At 37.8% G+C, this 16,814-nt stretch overlaps 1 protein-coding gene and 1 non-coding gene across 2 annotated transcripts in view; both read right to left on the bottom strand.

The window, feature by feature from the left end:
- LOC138701470 (protein doublesex-like) overlaps nt 1–16,814 on the bottom strand; it is a 1,083,736-nt gene that overhangs the window by 234,738 nt on the left and 832,184 nt on the right. The gene's annotated exons all lie outside the window — the stretch shown is intronic.
- TRNAC-GCA (transfer RNA cysteine (anticodon GCA)) lies at nt 13,530–13,601 on the bottom strand. Its single transcript has one exon. It is a non-coding gene; the product is annotated as a tRNA-Cys (tRNA).

The following is a 16,814-nucleotide window of genomic DNA, read 5'->3' as shown; positions in this document are numbered from 1 at the left end:
GGTGGCAGGTGGAGTAGTTGTGAAAATGGTAGCTAGTGGTGAGGTGAAAGCATTATGAGGCATATAATTTCATGCGAGTCAGTGTTGAGTGTACAATGTCAATTTCATACACGATTTTACAAAAAAGAAAAAAACATCAGCAAAGAACTCTCAGCTAACGATGATCAAAAACTGTACGGTGACCCTCAATGTCGCCGGACATCATGTCTTGAGATTTTTTTCCTATGACTTCGTGAAGTACACTGTCTACATACCAACACTTCCCCAAGATGTGCGTGAATTTAAAAAATGTCGCATTCGCACTGAGGTGCAAACCACTCATAAGAACATCTTTTAACTTACGCGGACGTAATTAATTAACGTATTGACACTGGCAGAGTAACGAGAGGAGCTCGCATTGAGCCAGCTTCATATTATCCATTCATAATTAAGCTTGAAGAGTTCCATTACATGTGAGAAACTGTATCTTGTTTTGACAAGTTATGAAATAAGTATGTATAACAATATTAAAGGGCTTTAATAATTTTGAAATGCGCTGAAAATTTTGCATTAACTTCTTCGTTATCGAAGGTAATTGAATGTTGTTATTTCCAATGCTATAAATAGACAATTTATAATCATCTCTACATTTTAAACAATATTTTTACTTGATTATTTAACGACGCTGTATCAACTACGAGGTTATTTAGCGTCGATGGTATTGGTGATAGTGAGATAGTATTTGGCGAGATGAGACCGAGGATTCGCCATAGATTACCTGACATTTGCCTTACGGTTGGGGAAAACCTCGGAAAAACCCAACCAGGTAATCAGCCCAAGCGGGAATCGAACCCGCGCCCGAACACAACTCCGGATCGGCAGGCAAGCGCCTTAGCCGACAGAGCTACGCCGGTGGCCTTTTTAAACAAATTTTCAAAAACAACCCCTATCTCCCTTTTGGACCCAAAATGTCCCTACAATACGGATTTTACCATACACCTGGCAGTCCACACCTGTTGAGTAACGGTTAACGCGTCTGGCCGCGAAATCACGTGGTCCGGGTTCGATTCTCGGTCGGGGCAAGTTACCTGAATGAGGTTTTTCCGGGATTTTCCCTCTACCCAATATGAGCAAAGGCTGGGTAACTATCGGTGCTGGATCCTGGACTCATTTCACCGGTATTATCACCTTCATCTCATTCAGATGGTAAATAACCTGAGATGTTGATAAAACATCGTAAAATAACCTACTACACTTGGCAATACTGGCTAGAAGCATCATGGACGATATTGAAGCATCTTAAAAAGTCAGTGACGCATTACATGAGATTAGGAATATGGATAAACCGTCAGGAGAGCTGGGCATAAGAGAGTAATGAAGAAATTCTAAACATAAGCAAAACGATCTGCCATTTTCCTTCACAGTGTGATAAGCTGCATATTAGAACAACCGTACCAATTTGACAGAAGTAGTATGTATTGTCCTCTCTCGATAAGACTTTTATAATAACGACATTGGATGTCAAGTATTTTTATTCACATGCACAAGAATACATTAATGAAAACAAACATATTTTACACCTTAATTTGTAATATTTTCAGGGCTCAATATATCAAAAAGCTATATACAATACACGCCTGCTTAGAATAACATGAAACATAATCACTATTAAATGCTTATGAAGCAGGCGCAGGCTGTATTGTTAAGCTTAGGTGTACTTCATGCTTCGAAGTATTAGCAGACACCATTTAGAAAGGCTTTTAAAATAAAGTTAGTACTACACGATAAAAAAGAGTAGAACGCGTTTTCTGCCATGAGATGAATTTATAATCGAACAGAAACTACAACACAGTTCGACCTTGCGAGCATCAGCGTGGGACAAGTTGAGATACGTTGACCCCTGACAGCGACAGCATTCATTATGTTCAGGATTTATTTCTTGCTTGCGGAAGCCAAGAAAATTATTGATCTGCTAGCTGAGGTGCAGAACGTATGCAGTTGGCAACAAAAATGGACTAGCTAACCGTCATCTTTCGTAAGTGCTCACGCCTAATTAATGTGATTTACTATATTTATAAATATCATACGTGAACATGAAAGCAATTAGGAAAAGCTCTCTATTGTGTCTCAAACTGTAGCGTCCTTGCCAGAAATACAACGGTTTACGTTTCAATTCTCGGCAGAACAGTAGACATGTACCTATTGTATCGATCCCCGGTTAGGTCGTGATGGAATGTGTGAGGAACAAAGTAGACGTTGTGGAGTTTTTCTCGGTGTACTCCCGTTTCCCCTCTATCATTCCCCCAAAAACTTTCCACCTCCCCCTTATTGCAACTATTATCTGCAATAATAAAAATAGTTTGGGGTGAAGTCTTGGGGATAGTACAGTTTCCGATGCTTGAATAAGAAGAGTTTGGGGCTCCGGGCCCCTGGGGTCTATTAGACTAATCGTATGAGGATGGGACTTGGCTCTATCAGGGGCTGAGGAAGGATGGCCCACCTGTTACAGCAGGCTTGGGGCTCCGAACCTCTGGAACTTATCTATCAGGCTACTCGACTGCGAAATTAGACCTGCCTCCATCACAGACTGAGGCAGGATGGCTCACCTCTCAGCGTCGGATTTACGAATGCCACTCAGGCCACCTGTGGAGGGGGCCTTTGGACAATAATCGCATGAATAAGCCGCACAAAGGGACGAAGCGTGCCTAAGTGTAAAAGACAAGTTCTTCTTTAATTACATAACGCCTGTTGACGTAAAATCAGCACTAAAGCGCATCAAGTCAAAATCACAAGGAGTAAAATATAGAATTTCTGAACAATATTGTAGACATAATTCTCCCGACACTAACCCATATATTCAATACATCCATAATGACTTTACATTACCCAGATTTATGGAAAAAAGCTATGGTTCGTCCCCTTCCTAAAATTAAGTTACGCGTAACACCTAATGACGATAGACCAATTAGTATTCTTCCTGATCTCTCAAAAGCTTTGGAACGAATTGTGGACAAACAAGTGACAGATTACCTCAATACTCACAATATTCTTCAGGCTTCAGAATGGGACAGAGCACAACGACTGCACTCCTTAAAGTGTCTGAAGCTTTAGATAAGCATAAATCACAGTACTAACACCTTTATATTACTCCAAAACTTTCGACACTGTAAACGTTGACTTACTAATTGCAAAATTAAGAGCACTACATTTTTCTGATAATACTTTAGCGTGGATGAACTCCTACTTTCGTGAACGCCAACAGTGCGTATCTATTAGATTTAGTAATCATTATTCCACTTGGCGTACCACGAAGACTTCCGTACCACAAGGCTCTATGCTAGGACCTGTACTATTCTTTATTTATATTAATTTAACATACTTACTTACTTGCAAATGGCTTTTAAGGAACCCGAAGGTTCATTGCCGCCCTCACATAAGCCCGCCATAGGTCCCTATCCTGTGCAAGATTAATCCAGTCTCTATCATCATATCCCACCTCCCTCAAACCCATTTTAATATTATCTTCCCATCTCGTCTCGGCCTCCCTAAAGGTCTTTTTCCCTCCGGTCTCCCAACTAACACTCTATATGCATTTCTGGATTCACCTATACGTGCTACATGCCCTGCCCATCTCAAACGTCTGGATTTAATGTTCCTAATTATGTCAAGTGAAGAATACAATGCGTGCAGTTCTGTGTTGTGTAACTTTATCCATTCTCCTGTAACTTCATCCCGCTTAGCCCCAAATATTTTCCTAAGCACCTTATTCTCAAACACCCTTAACCCATGTTCCTCTCTCAGAGTGAGAGTCCAAGTTTCACAACCATACAGAAGAACCGGTAATGTAACTGTTTTACAAATTCTAACTTTCAGGTTCTTGGACAGCAGACTGGATGATAAGAGCTTCTCAACCGAATAATAACACGCATTTCCCATATTTATTCTGCGTTTAATTTCCTCCCGAGTGTCATTTATATTTGTTACTGTTGCTCCAAGATATTTTAATTTTTCCATCTCTTCGAAGGATAAATCTCCAATTTTTATATTTCCATTTCGTACAATATTCTGGTCACGAGACATAATCATACACTTTGTCTTTTCGGAATTTACTTCCAAACCGATCGCTTTACTTGCTTCAAATAAAATTTCCGTGTTTTCCCTAATCATTTGCGTATTTTCTGCTAACATATTCACGTCATCCGCATAGACAAGAAGCTGATGTAACCCGTTCAATTCCAAACCCTGCCTGTTATCCTGAACTTTCCTAATGGCATATTCTAAAGCGAAGTTAAAAAGTAAAGGTGATAGTGCATCTCCCTGCTTTAGCCCGCGGTGAATTGGAAAAGTATCAGATAGAAACTGACCTATACGGACTCTGCTGTATGTTTCACTGAGACACATTTTAATTAATCGAACTAGTTTCTTGGGAATACCAAATTCAAGAAGAATATCATATAATACTTCCCTCTTAACCGAGTCATATGCCTTTTTGAAGTCTATGAATAACTGATGTACTGTACCCTTATACTCCCATTTTTCTCCATTAGCTGTCGAATACAAGAAATCTGATCAATAGTCGATTTATTACGCCGAAAATCGCACTGATGATCCCCAATAATTTCATCTACGTACAGAGTTAATTTTCTCAAAAGGATATTGGACAAAATTTTGTACGACGTCAACAAAAGTGATATTCCTCGAAAGTTACCACAGTTGGTTTTGTCCCCCTTTTTAAAAATAGGTACAATTATGGACTCCTTCCATTGTTCTGGTACAATTTCCTTTTCCCAAATAGCAAGTACAAGTTTATAATTTCGCTATATAATGCACTTCCACCCTCTTGTATTAATTCTGCTGGAATTTGATCGATACCTGGAGACATGTACTTTTTCAGATGTTCTATCGCAATTTCGACTTCTGAAAGCGTGGGTTCGGGTATAAATGGCTCAGCAGTTTGTATTTCAATTTCTTCCCAATCATTTCTATTTGGCCTATGTACATTTAGTAGTTACGCAAAATAGTTTTTCCATCTGTTTAGGATTGATGGAGAGTCTGCAAGCAAGTCACATTTTCATCCTTGATCACGTTTACCATTGGCTGATATCCGTTCTTAAATTCCTTTATACCCTTATATAAATCTCGAATGTGTTTATTCTTACTATTTGTTTCTACCTCATTCAGTTTTTCCTTCAAGTAACCTCTCTTTTTATTCCTAAGTGTACGACTTGCTTCCCGTCTTTCATTGAAATAATTATCTCTCTTCTCCTCAACTGGATCCTGTAAGAATTTCAATTTTGCCTGTTTCCTTCTTTCTACTACCATGCAACAATCTTCATCGAACCACGGTTTCTTTTTCTTAGTTTCATAATAACCTATGCTCTGCTCAGCTGCAATTTTGATACTATCTCTGATATTTTCCCACACGCTATTAACAACACGCTATTAACATCTAATTCTTTCTCAACTTCGTCGGAACTTTCTAAAGTGGCAAACGTATTCGAAATTTCGACCTGATAATTTTGCTGAGCTTCCTCGTCCTTTAATTTCAAAATATTGAATTTAGTAATATTAACTTGTTGCTCTACTCGCTTGGCTACTGATAATCTTTCTCTTAATTCTCCAATCACCAAATAATGGTCAGAATTACAGTCTGCACCCCTGAAAGCTCGAATATCTACTATACTAGTATGTCTCCGTTTATCTATCAAGATGTGATCTATTTGGTTGTGTGTCAATCCATCTGGAGAAGTCCAAGTATATTTATGTATATTCTTATGGGGGAATGTTGTACTTTTGACAATTAAATTTTTCGATGTGGCAAAGTTGACTAATCTAACTCCATTGTCACTACTAGTTGCGTGTAGGCTGTCTTTTCCAATTGTTGGTCTAAAAATATCCTCCTGTCCTACTTTAGCGTTGAAATCCCCCAATAAAATTTTCATGTGATATCTAGGTAACTGATCAAAAGTGTGTTCCAATTCCTCATAGAAGCTATCCTTTATATGGTCGTCTTTCTCTTCTGTAGGGGCGTGAGCATTTATAACTATGATGTCGCACCATCTACCCTTAAGTACTAAATATGATAACCTGTCACTGATAAATTCGACCTTTTTTACTGCTGATTTTATTCTTTTATGAACAAAGAATCCTGTTCCTAATTGGTGATTATTGTTTCCTTCCCCATAATACAATAAGTAATCTCCTATTTGTGATATGCCATTCCCATCTAACCTAACCTCTTGTACTCCCACGAAGTCTATTCTATATCTAGCTAGTTCTTTTGCTACTAATGTTACCCCTCCTGTTCTATAAAGACTAATTAATTTCCAAGTGCCAAATCTCAAAACCTTATTCCTTTGCTGTGGTCGTGCCAGAGAATCAGTCCTATTCCGAGGCTTATTGCAGGGATTCGTAACAAGCTGTTTTTTACGGTGATGGGTTGTTAGCCCTTCGCCCAACCCCCAAGCTGGAGGACCACCCCTTATCGGCTGTCCACGACTGCTTATTCAATATATTCGCAGCTACCCTCCATATCTGGAGGCCGTCTCCTCTATCCGCAACCTGAAGACGCGCCATGCCTACTACAGACGATATACAAATATAATCTCCATACTGGACCTAATTACCTAAATGACGATATAACTAAATTTAATGACCTGATTTCAATATCCTTACGATCGAAATCGTAGAACTTAATTTAAATACAAGTAAGTCGCAGACTATCTTAATGTAACATCAAACATCGAAGTGTGACAAACAAAATTTGCCTCCGATAGTTGTAAATAATACCACTATTCCATACAAATCGACTATGAAGAACCTAGTAATTTATATGCATTGTCACTTGGAATGAGAGTAATTCGGTTACTTATTTCCAGACTATACGGGGGCGAGGTTTAGTCCTCTCCTCCCCCCAGCCAATTACTTTCTACCATCTCTTGTCTTGCTAGGCGGGCTGCATTTCATATGACGTCACCTAAGTTCACGTTCTGCCGACTCCTGCTCTAGATGATAGAAGATGAACTAGCAGCATAAGAAGACGAAAAAGGATATTTTATTCTAAGAGAAGGCGTTCAGCTAGCGATTAGGGAAAAGAAGACTGGTAAACCAAGAGGAGTTGATGGAATCCCCATTGAATTAGTGAAATGATTGTGTAAAGACGAGAAGGAAATTATCATTATGCAACGAGATTTATGAGAAAGACGAATGGCCTGAAGATTTTACGGCCAATACCGAAGAAAAATAATTCCAAGAAATGTAACGAGTTCAGGACTATCAGCCTGATATCGCAATCGGCGAAGATTCTCCTACTAATAAAGAAGCGACGTTTACATTCTAAGATGGAAGGAGAGTTGGAAAAGGAACAATATGTCTGCAGGAAGAGAAAGGATACGACAGATGCAATTGGAGTGCTGCGATTAATTGGCGAAAGACACCTAGAAAAAAATAAAGAAGTGTAAGTAGTATTTGTAGACTTGAAAAGGGTTTTCGAGAGAGTGAATTGAAATAAACTTATGGGGATCCTTAAGAAAATGTTTGCGGATTGGAAAGAGAGGTAACCTTCGTATGAAACGAATCAAATTCAAGATAGGAGAAGAAATTTTAGAGGAAAGTCGAATAGAGACAGGAGTACGACAAGGATGCCCTTTATCACCTACCCTGTTCAACATCTTTTTGGTGGACGAATAGAATGCATAGGATATGCGGATGATATGCTGTTGTTAGCAGAATAGGAGACGATACTAAGGGATATGCTACTGGAACTAAATGACAGCTGTGAGCAGTATGGAATGAAAATCAATGCAAACAAGTCCAAGATCATGGTTATCGGAAGAAAAGTAAAGAATGTAAACGTGCAAATTCAAAATAAGGCAGTAGATCAAGTGGAAAATTTCAAATACTTGAGGTGTATTAATTATAAGGAGTAACATGAACTGTTGCCAGGAAGTCAAAGGACAGAAATGTCAGAAAAAGCTTTTAGTAGAAAAAGGATCATCTTCTGCGGACCTCTGAAAAAAGAACTATGGAAGAGACTGCTGAAGTGCTTTGTGTGGAGTGTGGTATTGTATGGAGGAAAAACACGTACATTACGACGAAGTGAAGAGAAACGACTAGAAGCATTTGAAATGTGAATATGGAGAAGAATGGAACGTGTGAAATGGTCAGACAAAATAAGAAACGAAGCTGTGCTAAAAAAAAAGTGGATGAAGAAAGAGCAATACTGAAAATGATCGGGCAGAAAAAAAGAACTGTTTGGGTCACTGATTAAAATCAAATTGTTTACTGTAGGATGCACTGGAAGGGATAGTCAACGGAAGGAATGTTTGGGGCAGTAGAAGATATCACATTATAGAGATATTAAGGTACATGGATCATAAGAAGAGAAAAAGAGGACGGCAGAAAATGGAAAAGATTGGAGAACGATAGGTTTCCAGTGAAAGACTGTCCTTGTGCTGAACACTATAAATGAATGAGTTATAGTATATCTTAAGCACTGCTTCTCTATAATAAACACACAAAAAAAGATGATGAATTTATAGGATGAAAACTGAAAAGAATTGAAAACTATTTAATTTGACAGTGTACTTGCAATTGTATTTTATAAGTTCCTAGTTAGAAGTTGGTGAATGTGAAATAATTGTATTTGAGAGAAAACGTCAACATTGACAGTGTAATGGTTTTTATTCTTTACAAACAGCTTGCCAGTTTGGCTTTTCCTAACAACTGACCAGCCAAACATCTGTCTTTAGCTACAGTTCGTTTAACGTACTCTGCATATTTCGAAAACAGTTGTGGTTCTTAAACTGACGAAGTTCGTACAAGATATTTATACATGACAGCAGTTGTAACACCCACAAGAATAAAACATTATGGCAGAAGTTCCTAAGGAACAAGTATTGCTTATGTTTTACGACTTACAAACATTTCTTGTGATAAAAATATATAATACATTTTTGCGTCAAAGCTCTTCTAATGGTTTTAATTTTAGAATTCTGAGAAAAGGTTCCAGACACCTGTAAATGCAATACATTTGAAAATAAAGCTGCTGCTCACTGGGTTACAATTTAACGTGCTTATTGGTGCCATTGATTTATTTATTTATCTATTTATATTTTATAGTTGTCAACATTAGTATTTGTAGGAAAGAATGAAATAAGTAACATGCAATTATTTACTAAATGTAACATAAAATTTAAAATAACCGAATATTTTATCGATCAATTACAGAACTACGGTATAATTTTACCTTCGATTTCTAATTCGGGTGAGTACTGCATGCAATTTTAACCATTGCTCTTTTTATGAATAGAGAGATGCCGAAGTGTTGTTGAGAAATTTACAAAGGCATACATATTGTGGAAATAAGTCATAAGCCATATGTTATGCGCCACTCTGTATAGCTTAATGGGTGAATATACCTTAGCGAAATAGCAACATATATTTTATGAAATTCTTTCAAAGAATAATCGGCCGTCTGTGCTATCGCAGAATCCTGTTGGAGAGACAGCGTGCGTTTATTTTTTTTACCAATAGATTCTGCGACACCACATACATCCCAGTACTTTCTGGACAAACTTTATAATGTAGGCACAGTATTCGAGGAAAGAATTATCGACAGGAATTTGTGGCCTTCTCGATACTCCGATCTAACCACTTATGATGTTATCTCTTGGGTACTGTAAAAAGGCAAAGTGTACGTAAATAGTTCACATATGCTGGAAGAACTCAAAATAAATACTCGGGAAACCGCCTCCATTTCTCAATGGGAATTGTAGCGATTGGTGAGTCACTTCTTGAGCAGATACGAGAAATGTTTGGAACAGGAAGGAATAGCGCTTCAACATGTGTCTTAATTTGTTTTAGTAAATGTTGTTTTAACTGCTATTTAATAATGTTTTATAATAATATTTTGTGATGTGTCGAATTACTGCGTTGAGTAATAACGATAGCTATCTCTCTGCGTAACTGTAGTCAGCGAGCGGATCGGCGATCGGCGGAGAGTTGGGTTGCTGTGTTGCTGTTCCTCTTTCCTCTACAATGTTTTCATCCAGTACTAAAATTACAATTCTTTTCATGAAATAAACGTTCAATAATTACAGGTGCATTATTCTCACATTTACAAGTCACGGATAGAAACTTAAAAGAAAATAGACAGCGAACCGTGAATGCAGAGTAATGAAAGAAGCGTGTCCAGAAGAATATTTGGATACATGGAGTAGACCCTATCTCCTTATTCAAGAATGAGGAATATTGGAAGATATTATATATTTTATAAATTACTCTTATATAAACAAGTAGATGTGTAAAATTTGAGTCAGAGTGTAAGTAGGCCTACATTGAAAGTGTGAAGTTGGCAATATAAAGCGAAACCAATGTAGTTGTATAAAAAAGACCTCTATAGCAAAGCCCACGATTGAGATACGTCCACATCCCTGCACTACATATGCGGAAAACTTTGGATGATCATCTCAGTGTGAGGAAGCTTTGCAATCTCTGATTGCCACATTCTCTCTATGGAGAGAAAGAGATACTGTTGAAGACTCCAATCTTGGAACTTGAGGTGTGAGGAAGTGGGGTTCAGCGGTGAATCAAAAACAACAAATAACGTATTGAGGCTTGTGTATCATCATTGCACGTGTTCAATATTATAAGACGTTCTGAAAATAATTTTACCCATTGTAGACTGGAGATCGAGATATCTGGTGCAAATAAATGAATTCCGGAGCAAGGGACAATCAGTTTTTTTTTATATGGACGACACCTGGGTGAACGGCAATATATTTCGAAAATGTTGGCAAAATGAGAGTATAAGCGTCGACACGAACTGAGAAGGATTCTGTAGACACATTGAAAATATAGAGAAACAATTTTGGGAAAAAGATGGACTCCAATCATAAGCGATTAATAACATTATCATTAGATTTGTAATGTTGGGGACCGATTATACAAGTTGACTGCAGCATAGTACATAAGCAGGGACGTGAGACGTGAGCTAGTACAAGGACATTGACTTGGTTTTGCGATCGATTACATTGATAATAAGGTGCACATAAACAAATCTGGACAGCTCTAAAAGTAAATATACTCTACATAGCATTATAAAGATGTATTTTTACGTACTTTTCTTTATGTGCAGAAGAATTATCATAGAGTTATTCGTGAGTTTGAATTTCCTCCTTTATTTTCTTGTGCTACAATGGCTCTATGTATAATATCGCTTGTCACCTCGTATGTTTCTATTATATAATTTACATATAATATTCCCGTCATTCACTTCAAAACACTCACCAAATTCCGCTGCAAGAATATGCGCATGAGAAACTTTAACCTTCGGCATTATTATTCAGCAGGTACACTGTTTACGCATGCTCCGGTATTGACTGGCGAACGGAGTATTCAGCAGGTACACTGTTTATGTATGCTAGAGTACTGATGGTGAACGGATAGTCAACTTGAAACCACCGTAACGCACCCTACCGGTCCCCAACATTACAAGCTTAATTATTATAAATTTAAGGGAGCTTACGACAGTGGTAGTGACAATGATAACATTAGTAATACTGATGTCGGTGATGGCAGTAGGAGTAGTGAGCACAGTGACACTGCACCTGAATGTGACGCTGACATGGGATTTGCTCAACAGCTTCCGCTATGAGGTAGGAACAGAACACAATTTTTAGACAGCTGGTAGCAGGCTAGCATTACTAATAGGGGTCACTATCGCGAACTGTAGGATCATTCCTGTTAGGTTCCAAGATTAGAGTCTTCAACAGTACATCTTGTGGAATGGTGCCGGATAATGCTAAAAAAAAAGTGAAAATGGGGCTTTATTAGGGTAAGTGAAGGTATTAACGCCATCTAATATTTTATAATTAACTACGTGAAAATCTGTACTGGGGGCCCTAGTCAGGGAAGTGTAGTGTTAGAGGAACCATTGTTAAACATCTGGAACCAACAATGAAACGAATTGCTATCTTTACTGTGAGTTAAGTTATGTGGTGATGAGTATTCAGACTTTTTTTGTTGTCACTAATCATTTGTTGTTGTTGTTTAATCATCTGTCCGAAGACAGGTCTGCACCTCACAAGTGATACCAAGAAGGCACCACTTATGAGGCTACTAGGCCAGGAGATAATGGGGTAGGATAGCCAGTTCCTTTCCCCTTCCATTGCATACATCGCCGACTACCTACATATTACACTAGTCAGACATCAGATGCATACAAACGATTATTCTTCCTCTGACACATATTGTCATGTGAGATGTACTGTCTGATAATAAGTATTACTCGACGAAGGCGAGTGGAGCCGCGGGCGTAATGTGAACTATCGCGATGCGGTATTTCGAACGCAGGAGCAGTAGCGCCACGGCTCCGGGCTGCAGGACTCCACTGGCCTTGGTCAAGTAATATATCTCTTATACTGCAGTTGTTTAATTCTATAACAATCTTACGTTTGTCACGTTTGCTTATAAATACGTTTCTTTGTTCTAAGAAATAAGTGGCGTTGTTACCTTCATCGCAGTACCTATGCGTCATACTTTTATTTACTTTTATTGTTGTAAAACCTTGCCACAATTACAATTTTTCAAAGGTAAATTCCACAGGAGAGGCTACAAATGATCAATATCTAAAAAAAATCAATATTATTGTTCCTATTTCTAATCATTTGTAAGCCATGTTTTGAATAGATGGCATTAATACCTTCATTTACCCTATTATGACGTTTCAACCAAGGCCCAAAACCGAATGTGGGTATTCTAAAATTCGTATGCGCAAATGATTGTGAGGAGGTGCAGATCAGTCATTAAGAGGATGATTTTGGTGTTCTTCACTTTGCTGGGCTTTGTATAATGAATTGTACTCGTTATGACCCAGAGTATAACTACCTTGTAGCACTTTCTCTATTAGCCTGTGATCTATGATCATCTTAAGAAATATGTTACAAATATTGTACCGTCAAGAAGAAAGTTAATCAGTTGTACAGAAATCTATTGTCTAGCCAGGAAGGGAATTCGCTGATCTAGCTATGAACTCTAGTTAGACGCCAGCAGTCATCGACATACCCTAGTCCGCACGTCACATTCTTCAATAAGTGAATTCATTCACGCCACATTAAAGTACGATTGCCTACGTATGATCGTGTTTAATTCCAATAATTGGCTATCAATGACGGAATATTACTGCACTGAATTTCATTGTATTCTCGTATAACCTTATTACTGTTAAAGATAATCCGATGTGCTAATTTGTATTCTTTTGTTAATTCTGATGACACTATGGCTTTTCTTAAGGAATAAACGTCTTAAGGGTGTCTGGCCGACTGAAGGTGAGATGGGGTTATCAAGAATACAAAAATCCTTTTTCAAAAAGTTCGCGTTGATCATGATTATTGAAATAATGTTGGCTTTTCACTGTCTAAGACCAGACATGGACTGCAGAAGATATTTCAAGAAAGTTCGGAAGAAATTATGGTGTCAGTTGGCGGACACAAGAATGAGGATATCTATTTTACGTAAGATGAAAGAGTAATGGAACGGAGAAAAATTCTCTCCGGCGCCGGGATTTGAACCCGGGTTTTCAGCTCTGCGTGCTGACGCTTTATCCACTAAGCCACACCGGATTCCACCCCGGCGTCGGAAGAATCGTCTCAGTTTTAAGTTCCAACTCTTGGGTTCCCTCTAGTGGCCGCCCTCTGCACTACGTCATAGGTAGTGCAGAGGGCGGCCACTAGAGGGAACCCAAGAGTTGGAACTTAAAACTGAGACGATTCTTCTGACGCCGGGGTGGAATCCGGTGTGGCTTAGTGGATAAAGCGTCAGCACGTAGAGCTGAAAACCCGGGTTCAAATCTCGGCGCCGGAGAGAATTTTTTTCTCCGTTCCATTACTCTTTCATCGTATGATAATGCAGAATATCTCCATAGAAACATCATATGTACTTCGGTACACTATAATAATATATTTTACGTAAGTAATCTATCATATGTGAGTAAATTCAATAAATCAAGTACAGGTTTGTTTGTTATTAATTTAATCTTGAACCTGAATTGAGAAACCAAGTACATTTCCTACACATTCTGATTAAAACTAGCATAACAAGTAAAACAAGTGATATTAATTAACTCCATTAAATACAATGAGTGAAAATTAGTTAAACAAGTAAAATGTTACGATAAATAAAACAAAGTACAACTAGTCTTTTTCCATTAGCCTATATAAGATATTATAATGGTGGTGATAAGTTTCGATAGTTGATATATATATATATATATATATATATATAGAGAGAGAGAGAGAGAGAGAGATACTATATAAATATCTATTTAATAGAATCCGCGCCGTAGGTTCGTAGTCACACTTGAATTTAAGTTACGGGATGCGCACTGGATCGAGTCGTCAATGGGGAGAAATTATCTCTTATATGGAATCGGTGCCCAACAAGCATTGTGATTAATTTTGGGAGATACGCTTGATCCGGTTTCGAAAATCTACTATAATGGCTGGAGGGATCATCGTGCTGACCATACAATACCTTCGTATTGCTTGGATGATCGTGTATCTACGATGATACATATGGATATGAAGCCAGCAGTCGGCTGGTCGGCCTTAGCCCTTCATGAGCTATCGCGCCATGGATTATTTAAACTTACTTTATTGAGTGATGATATTCATTAATCCATACTATCTTATAGACCTACGCTACTTATTCATATCAACTTTTATATGGATGTTTATATTAAATCAAAATCTGTATTACAAGCACAATAGTAAATGAGAGCCACTGGCGTACCTCAGTCGCCTAAGCGCTTGGTTGCCGATCAGGAGTTGCGCTTGGGAGCGGGTTCGATTCTCGCTTGGGCTGGTTACCTGTTTGGGTTTTTTCTGAGTTTTTCCCCAACCGTAAGGCGAATGTCAGGCAATCTATGGCGAATCCTCCACATCATCTCGCTATCACCAATCCCATCGACGCTAAATAATCTCGTAGTTGATACAGCGTCGTTACATAACCAAGTAAAAAAAAGTGAATGGAGTTACTTTGCACAGGAAGTTCACATCTTTCAAGCTATGCGTAACTCGCAACACAGTAATATAAATCGTGGTTAATAACTACCTCTAAAACTAAGTATAGAAACTTCAAATTCCACGCATAAAAAGTGGATTGTGTTCGAACTTCACTCTTAATTTCCTTAAAAGCGATCTAGATTACCCTGTGTAATACAGAGAACATCGCAGTACAGAAAACTGGAATTGACATATCCCGACTACTAAATCAACCATTCTTCGAGTTTTCCGTGGGCTGGATGGTCCAATATATTTCAAACGATGGCTATTTAATTGGATAAATGATCGAATATAATTTATGGTCACATTTAACTGCTTTAAATCCTTCCGATTAAATCTCAGCATCGTACTCATAGCTGCAACAATACTCTAATACACTACTTTAAAGGCCTCTGAAAATGTTATTACTGAAGTTTAATAGTCCGTGCATCAGAGTTACAGTATTGACCATAAAGAACCGTCACTGCCTGCACCTGTAACGTATTAAGTCAAAATAAAAGAATACAAGCAAAATTGACTTTACGATCTGTGTTGTTACTCCTGTAAAAGCGATGAAACAATATCAAGCAAATCAATATGTGTTACCTTCATGAGGTAACTCACAAATGCCTCTCAACTTATAACATTAAATAGCTTCCGTAGCTTACAAAGACCATTAACTGAGCTACAATGAAGTCTTAACATACTGTATTACTTCATCACTTTTGTCTGTTATAAGAACAAAAACAAATACAATTACTAATCACTTTTGTATCACTTTTGTCAGTTATGGGGTTGTTTTGGATGATCTATGTAGGTGTCGTGATGTATAGTATTGTATGTTGCATGATATAATAAGAACCATGTATAACCTATGTATGAAAAATTCTTGTCCACCGCCGTGGAATAGCTATCAGCATGCTTGACCCTAAAACGAGAAGGCCTGGGTTCGAATCCTGATTGGGACAAGTTTCCTGGTTGAGATTTTCACCAGAATTTTCCCTCTGTTATAAAAACAAAAACAAATACAATTATTAATCACTTTCGTATCACTTTTGTCAGTTATGGGGTTGTTTTGGATGATCTATGTAGGTGTCGTGATGTATAGTATTGTATGTTGCATGATATAATAAGGGTCGAATTCATAGTCGTCACTTATAAAATGAGAAAACACTTAAGTAATGGGCGTTTCCTTAGCACTTATTTCAAATTGTATTGCAGAGACGCCACTCTTTCATATGCATTGAGCATTCCCTTGCCATTGAGATGAACATGGCAACATGGCTAGATGTGAGCCCTTTCGCACATTCAATTGTTTTCCAGCGCCTTCAATTTGTTAAATCAGCATTATTATCGTACACAGATACAGAAGTAAATACTATAGAGCTAAAAATTATACAAAAAGTCGAGAAAGTATTTTACAGAAGAAGAAAGAAGTGAGCTAAGAGAACTAGTAATGAAATATAAATAAATATAAATCTGAGCAAACCAATTGCAAAATAATAACAAACTAGAATAGCTTTATGTGTTGCCAAAAATAATTTATTATTACATTATTATCAGTTATTGCTTATTATTACATAAACCTACCTGAAATGATGCTGTAGCATAAAATCTCAAAGCAACCAGTATTTTCAGCAGTGGTGAAATCGGTAAGCCTCTCATGGTTTTATTGTGATTTTCAATGAGACACCAGAATATCCACAACAGTTTTCTTGTTCGTCACTGTACATCTCTAATGGGTTTTCCATATCTCTGATATATATTTTGTTTTGCCAAAACACATTTTCATTG

The sequence above is a fragment of the Periplaneta americana genome, chromosome 6 (genome assembly GCF_040183065.1).
Source record: "Periplaneta americana isolate PAMFEO1 chromosome 6, P.americana_PAMFEO1_priV1, whole genome shotgun sequence".
NCBI lineage: Eukaryota > Metazoa > Arthropoda > Insecta > Blattodea > Blattidae > Periplaneta > Periplaneta americana.
This window is presented reverse-complemented; position numbering and strand designations above follow the sequence as displayed.